The following is an 8,694-nucleotide window of genomic DNA, read 5'->3' on the forward strand; positions in this document are numbered from 1 at the left end:
TGGATGACTTTGATTTGGATATAGATAAGTTTATATGCATAGACTTAGGTGACTTTGATTAAGATGTACATGAGTATGACTACATGAATAAAAGAATGCAAGATATTTTGGTTGTTGAGGTAGGGAATGACAAAGGTATTCAAGGGATCTCCAAGGAAAGGGTTACCATAACCAGGGAGACAACTAGGCAAAGAAGACTACAACGCTATAAAAAATATGAAAATATTCCTCAATCTGGTGAGATATGAGAAAAGGATTGCAAAACCATAAACAAAGAAGATTTATACTATGATTTTAGATCGAATGCAAGATCTACTACATCAACGCTCTCTTACCCTAGCTGAGAAATTTGGTTTGGGCGCCTTCTAAGCATGATGTATACCTGATGTCTCATTTTTCTATCATTGATTGGTCATCATTGACATGTGCAAAAATTGAAATTCTCAATTTATCACGGGACGTAGCGCCATTGGAGAATCATCCTGAAAGCTTTTTAGAGGGATTTAAGGAGACATGAGTAAGAACTCTTGCTATGAAAGATAAGTTGTTTGTTACTAGTGGATGGCATTGACAACTTATCATCAAGTATTTAGATAACACTTGAGTTTTCTTTAATTCATGACAACCTATGTCGATGATGCCATTACCACTTCTATTGAGATTAATAACTCTACCAGTGGTGCACTTCATTTAATAGCTTCAAATTATGATTCAAGAGTTAGAGACTTTGATTTCAAGAAATTTCAACTGTCTAACCATTTCATTTTCCCTAGCTGGTGAATCATACGTCACTCAACCTTGATGGCAATCTCTAACTCTAGGATGGCATCACTGGCTAGGGGAACTAGAAATATTTAGACAATTCAAATTTCTCCAAATCAAAATCTCTAACTATAGAATTATTATTTGAAGCTATAAAATGAAGTGAACCACTAACAATGTTAGTAGTCTTAATAGCAGTGAATATGGCCTCATCGTCATAAGTCAAGCGAAAACAAAAGCAGACTCTAGGATTATCTATGTACTTGATGATTAGTTCTCTTTGCAATCCACTAGAAACTTACTTTTCACAGTTACAGAGCTTACTCGGGTCTCTGTAAATCCCTCTAAAATGCTTTCAAGATGTTTCTCGAGTAACGCTACATGACCTGATAAATTGACAATTTTAGTTTTTGCGATGGTCAATGATGACCAATGAATGATATAAAAATGTGACATTAGGTACACATCATGCTTAGAATATCCCATACCTAAATTCCTCAGTTGGGGAAGAAAGAATGTTGATGTAATGGATCTTGCACTCCATCTGAAATCATAGTATAAACCATCTTTCTTTGTGGTTTTTCACTTATTTTCTGATGTCTCACTAGATTGAGGAATATTTTCATAGTTCTGATAGTGTTTTAGTCTTATTTTCCTACTCGTCTCCCAGGTTATGGTAACCCTTTCCTATGGGATCCCTTGAATATTTTTTCCCTTCCTTACCTCGACAGCCGAAATATCTTATGTAAAGATATGACACCTAAGCTTAACTCATCCCCAAAACTAAGTCATGAGAGGTGGATTGTCCAAGTCCATATAAGGAGACAAATTTTCCATCCCTCTACCGATGTGGGACTTCTTAACACTCCCACCATGTGCAGACCTCAACTGGAGCATGAACACTTCTAAATGAGGGCCCAACATTAGAGAACAACAAATTGGGATAGATTTGGCTTTGATACCATGTAAATATATGACACTTGGGCCTAACTCAACCCCAAAAGCTTGCTCATGAGGGGAGGTTTGTCCAAGCCCATATAAAGAGACCAATTTTCCATCCCTCTACTGATGTGGGACTTCTTAACATCTTGGATTCTTTTATTCATGTATTCATACTCATCTACATCCTAATCAAAGCCACCTAAGTCTATGTACGCTTTGGAAATCATCTATATCCAAATTAAAGTCATTCAAAGTCAATGCCTTGCAACTCATCTACATCCTAATCAAACCCACCCAAGTCCACGCCCTAGAACGCATCAATAAAATCATCTAGTTCTTCTATTTCGTATTCATCTACTATGTAATCATCATCATCTACTTATTGATGGAACATGTTACACTGCAATTAATTATCTTAGTGCAAAAATTTAGGGTGCCTATTTTTCGCATGTTGATCATGATAGGTTTTTCGGTTGACTCTGAAATTGGAGAAGTTATTTATACTTTGTGTAGACATGTGTACTACTCATTTGAATCAGCGTGGCATCCTGATGGCCTTACATTTGCAAGTGGGAACCAATATAAATGTGTAGAATATAGGATATTCGAAAACTTATCCAAGTCAGTCACTACTTTGAAGGGTAACCTTGGAGGTATTTAGTCAATCTGCTACATGTCTGATGACTGATTTATGTGTGAGGTAGAGCTAGTAGAATTTGTCAACATTTTTTAATGGTAAAATGTGGAAATCATAGTAAAAACAAGCACCCTACACTAGAAAGTCTTCAGAAATTGACGCACAGTGATCTGTCTGGTTGCATTTGCTTCCCCTGAATATGGGGTTCATGCATATATCATTGGCTCTAGTTTTGTTAACATAACCATTGGACAGATGGGTAACATATATTGGTCATAACCGTGTGCCAGTAGTGGAAGCTTTTTTATTCTCTACCAGGATCGTAGAATCTCTAATATAATGTGAGAAATATTGAAGAAAATATTATTGAATTATGTTTCTACATAATTACATTAAGACCCTATTTATAGATATTACATCAAATTTCTTTTACGACTAGGGCACTACAGTACAATCCTTTTTCAAGTAGGATTTTATCTTTATTATTTTATTTTATAATCTAGTGTTTGGACTAGCTTTCGTACACCTCGACTAAATTCACGGGATAACTACCACCTACTCTTTCCACCAAGGCTAAGACAGATAAAAAGAATCACCTAGTGATTTTTTGTCTCTACTGAGTTTTGAACCTGGGGCCTAGGGTTCTCAACCACTTCATTTAACACTAGGCACACCCTTTAGTTCCAAGTAGGATTTTATGTAGTAATCCTTTTCCAAGTAGGTGGCCTATGCTATAAAGGATACCACACTCTGTTTTATCGTTCAAATGACTAGAGGTCGTCTAGCTTTCAAATAGAATGATAAAATAAATATGAACCTATATATAATCAACTTCTACCTTCAGTGTGCTCGTATTATTGCATCAAGGCATGAATAGTTGTATGGTCACCCAAACTCAAGGAGGCTACTAAATGTGTGATTCCACATGCCAATGATAAGGGACTCTGCAATAGAACTAAAAGACACTTCTCATATCTCACCGAAGAAATCAATTTCTTTTTCAACCTTATATCCACATATTACTTTTAAAATGTGAATAAATTATACAAGCTCTGCCATTCCCATAAATCTTGCATCAGATGTGTAGTAGATTGATCGAATAGCTCCAAGGTTCCCCTTGATAGTAGTGACTGACTTGGACAAGTTTTGAATATCCCATATACTGCACGTTTTATCTTGGTTCCCAGTTGCAAATGTTAGGCCATCAGGATGCCAGGTTAATGCAAATGAGTAGTTCACATGTGCACACAAAGGAGAAATAGCCTTTCCATTCCTGGAGTAAACCAAAAAACCTATAACGATGAAAAGGAAAAAAAAAACAAAGACCCTAAATTTTTGCCCCAAGATCATTAATTGGAGTGTAACATGTCCCATCAACTAGGATATGATGTTGAATACGTAGTAAATGAATATGAAATGGAAGAGCTAGATCATTTGATTGATGAGTTCCAAGGCATAAACTTGGGTGGCTGTGATTCGGCTGAAGATGAGTTGCAAGATAGACTTGGATGACTTTGATTTTGATGTATATGAGTTCCTAGGCATAGACTTAGGTGGATTTGATTTGGATGTAGAAGAGTATGAGTACATGAATAAAAGAATGTAAGATATTTCGGTTGCTAAGGTAAGGAAGGGCAAAGATATTAAATGGATCCCGTGGGAAAGGGTTACCATTTCCAGGAAGACAACTAGGAAAATAAGACTACAACGCTATCGGAACTATGAAAATTTTCCTCAATCTTGTGAGACATCATAAAAGGAGTTCAAAACCACAAAGAAAGACAGATTATACTATGATTTTAGATGGAATGCAAGATCCATTACATCAACGTTCTCTCACCCGCACTAAGGAATTCAGTCTTGGCACCTTCTAAGCATTATGTGTACTTGATGCCTCATTTTTCTCTCATTGGTCATCATTGTCCTGCATAAAAAATTAAAATTCTTAATTTATCTGGGCATGTAGCACCACTCAAGAAACATCTCAAAAGCCTTTCGGATGGATTTACGATGACTCGAGTAAGTATTTCTGCTGTGAAAGATAAGTTATTTGTTGGTGGTGGATTGTAAAGAGAACTTATCATCAAGTAGTTAGGTAAGACTGGAGATGCTTTTCTTCTCGCTGACGTATGATGATGATAAAATTACCACTGTTATTGAGATTAACAACACTGCCAGTGGTGCACTTCATTTAATAATTTAAAATAAAAATCTTGAGTTAGAGATTTCAATTTGGGGAAATTTCAACTGTCAAACCGTTTCCAGTTTCCCTAGCCAGTGATGACATCCTGGAGTTAGATATTTCCATCATGGCTGAGTGATGTATGATTCACTGGCTGGGAAAAATGGAAATGGTTAGACAGTTTAAATTGATCCAAATAGAAATCTTTAACTCTTGAATCATTATTTGAAGATATAAAATAAAGTGTGGCACTAGCACTGTTGTTAATCTGAATAGCAGTGGTAATGACATCATCGACAAACGCCGGCGAGAACAAAATCAAACTCTAGGCTTATCTAAATACTTGATGATGAGTTCTCCTTGCAATCCTCTAGTAATAAGTGACTAATATTTCACCGCAAGAGTTCTTAATCGAGTCTTCATAAATCCCACTTAAACATTTTATGAATGATTCTCGAGTTGTGCTACATGCCCTAATAAATTGATAATTTCAATTTTCACGTAGGTCAATGATGACCAATAAATGATAGAAAAACAAGACAATAGGTATGCACCACGCTTAGAAGATGCCTAGAACAGATTCCTCAACAGGGGGGTGAGAGAAATTGATTTAATGGATCTAGCACTATATCTGGAATCATAGTACAAACTGTTTTTCTTTGTGGTTTTGCACGTCTTTTTTGATGTCTCACAATATTGAGGAATTTTTTTTCACAGTTCTGAAAGCGTTATAGTCTTCTTTGCCTAGTTGTCTACCTGGTTATGGTAGCCCTTTCCCAGGGGATCCCTTCAATATCATTGCCCTTTCTTACCTCAACATCTGAAATATCTTGCATTTTTTATTCATGTACTCAAACTTATCTACATCTGAATCAAAGCTACTTAAGTCTACGGCTAGGAACTCTTCTACATCCAAATCAAAGTCATCCAAGTCTATGCCTTGCAACTCATTTACATCGAAATCAAAAGACACCCAAGTCTACGCCTTGGAACTCATCAATAAACTCATCTAGTTCTTTCAATTCATATTCATCTTCTACATAATCAACATAATCTCCTTGTTGATGGGACATGTTACACTCTTACTAACTGATCTAGGGGTGAAACCCCTTCTCTAGAAAGTCGCCAGAAATTGACGCACGATGATCTCTCTGGCTGAGTTCTCTTCCACTGAATATGGGATTCATGCATATATCATTGGCCCTTGTTTTTTTAACATAACCACTACTCCGATCGATATCATATATTGGTCGTAGACGCTTGCAGTGGTGGAAACTCTTTGATTCTCTACCAGGATCGTAGAAGCTTCGATACCATATGAGAGAAAATAGAGAAAAATATTATTGAATTGTGTATCTACAATATTATATTGAGACCTTATAATGGATATTACGTTAGACTCTCTTTCCGACTAGGACACTACATTACAATGCTTTTTTAAGTAGTATTTTATATATTTTTTATGTCAGTGGCGTCAGACCAACTTTCATGCACCTCGACTCATTCAATGGATACCTAGCACCTCCCACCAACAATAGGTATCAGGTAACTCAGTTCACCAATGCTAGGTCAGATGGGAAGAATCACCTAGTATTTTTTGTATAGGCTAAATTGTGTTGTCCAGCGGAGCCTAGAAGAAAGTGACTCACACAGATAGCCGACTAATTTTAAATAAAAAAGAATAGTCAAACAAACCTAGTTGGCTGGTCAATCTCAGAGATTTTATCGACTGGCAAATCAGGACGGACGACCACGGATGGACGGTGATGTAAAAGATATGCCAATAACTAGCCAACTCCACTTTCTAACGAGTTTAGGCATGGACTAGAAAATGTAAACTACTAAACCCGAGTCTCATCGAATGGGAAGTTCGGAGATGGACATCTGGTTCGACACAAAATCATTAAGGTTTGGGGGGCGTTGTTCAAAGTAAAGGGAAGATCTTGCTTCTGGGATGGAGTTGTACGACGCAAGTGTTTCGTATTAATCCTTTGGGAAGAGTGTGATACCACCACCTATCAAACCCGACAAACGGTCCATGGAGTTGCATTCCTACTCACCTAGGCTATGCACATCGCTCTCTCCAGGAGGTTGGCCGTCTATCCAAGATCTTCCCATTTTAGAGAAGATCCCGAGCTCTATTGGGAGTTTTTACAAATAAGATATATCATCATGTCTTTGATGGGATTCTACATCATTCCCTATTTGGTATTATTCTATCCGAGCTCCTACTCCTGGACCACAATATAAATCAACTTGATAAGGACCCTGAATTGGTGGAATTTATGCGACAAGACCTATAAACCAGGTGACTTTTACCTGAGAGTACGATGTCATGGTGTGAAATATTATTGGAGATTGTGACCACATTTCCTCACTCTTGACAAGAGAACAATTGTTCTGGACCTTTTTTCATCCAAGAAAGTGAAAATCTTCAATTGAGAAGTTTTTGTTGCTAATATTTTCCCATATGGCTTGACAGAAACCCAAAAGAGTAACCAGTTTATGCAGAAACAAATTTAGCATAGAATGTCGGTTGTTACAAGGAGAAAACCACTACAAGAATGCCAACACCAGGTAGACACAAATGGAGCAATGACATGTATTCAGAACTTATAGTGATCAAGTATTACATGAGAAGAATATTTCTAACTCTCAGTAAAAGGGATCTTGTATCGTTGTTGGGAGTACCCATTTTGCATTACAAAAACTACAGACGGGCTAAAAGATACCAATAGTTCAGTAACTCATCAAAGACAAAAATGCAAGATTCTCAAAATGTAACCATCATCAAAGACAATGAACATGTAGGTACTATTAGTTTGGAGCTGATATTAAGTTTTGATGACTATACTATTAGTTTGGAGCTAATATTAAGTTTTGATAATTTAACAAACTTGGGAATCTAATAAGGAACCAGATCATTGTTATTGAGACTGTTGGAAGGGGAAATGAATGAATAAACTCAGTGTGAGGAATATTTGTGTGTCATCATAAAAAAAGGGGGAAATGATATATTCTAGGTGTTTTGATGATCCTCACAAATGCAGGGACCTGGTCCCAAGTGCTCTCATCTAGATTCAAAATGTGGTACAACTGTAAAGCAGTCATGTCAGGTGGTAGGTGAAAAGTGCAGTGTACAACACCAACAATAAGAGCAGACGAGATTGCATGTCTTACTGTCTCACAAATGTAAGGACCCGGTCCCTAGTAGAGTTCTCTCGTCTAGATTTATAATGGTACAGCTAGAAAGCTGTCATGTCAGAGGTTGGTGAGGCGTCAACGTACTACACCAATCAGAATGCATGAGGTTGTTTGTCCAACGGTCAATAACTCTTTATGGTTGACTTAGTCAACATGACAAACAACAAATTAATTAATTAATTCAAAAGGAGAGAGAGCCAGCAAATCTTCTCAAGAGCTCACCAAGAAAAGTTTGCAAAGGACCTGGTCCCTGCAAGTCTGCGTATGTAAAAGGACGACAAGACAACTGTCAGAAAAGCTGCCACCTCTGATGTGGTAGATGCACGTCGTTCCAAAGAGGTAAACTCTTAGCGAATAAACGGTCCCAAGGAGTTTGTGTCTTTTTTGTATAGTGTCTTCTCCAAAACAGAAACTCAATATTTGGCAAACAAAACTCACAAGCTTAAAAAGAGAAGGCCATATTCAAGGAATAACTCAAGCACAAGAACACATACAGCAAGGACCTAATCAACAGAAGAAGTGCTTTCCGTACCTGTTGTTGTTCTTGAATGTTTGTATTGAGCTTAACTTGAAGGATTCGTTTCACTCTTGTTAGATACGTTTGAAAACTTTGTTTGAGTCTTGTAAGAACATAGTTAGAGGTAACTTGGTGTCTTACAGTCAAAAGTCTATATTAATCAGTGAGGGTTAGTATAGTGGGCAAATGATGCATTACTTAGGCTCATGTAAGTAATAGGGATATTACATATGTTGAGATTAAGAGGTTAATCTCATGTTGTAATATGTGTTTCACTTTGGCATGAGAAGATTAGTGAAAATAGTTTGAAAAGTCCTGTGTGATAGGCCGTGATTTTACTCCCTTGATCCCTAGCCAGTGATGACATCCTGGAGTTAGATATTTCCATCAAGGCTGAGTGATTTATGATTCACTGGCTGGGAAAAATGGAAATAGTTAGACAGTTTAAAT

The 8,694-nt window shown here is 37.0% G+C and overlaps 2 pseudogenes; one reads left to right on the top strand and one right to left on the bottom strand.

Moving 5' to 3' along the window:
- Positions 1 to 95: 95 nt before the first annotated feature.
- Positions 96 to 780, top strand: LOC125821686 (uncharacterized; annotated as a pseudogene).
- A 55-nt stretch (positions 781 to 835) lies between these two features.
- LOC125821687 (uncharacterized) lies at positions 836 to 1,686 on the bottom strand (annotated as a pseudogene).
- Between the last annotated feature and the right edge of the window lie 7,008 nt (positions 1,687 to 8,694).

This window comes from Solanum verrucosum, unplaced genomic scaffold (assembly GCF_900185275.1).
Source record: "Solanum verrucosum unplaced genomic scaffold, falcon-dt-bn FXZP01000213.1, whole genome shotgun sequence".
NCBI lineage: Eukaryota > Viridiplantae > Streptophyta > Magnoliopsida > Solanales > Solanaceae > Solanum > Solanum verrucosum.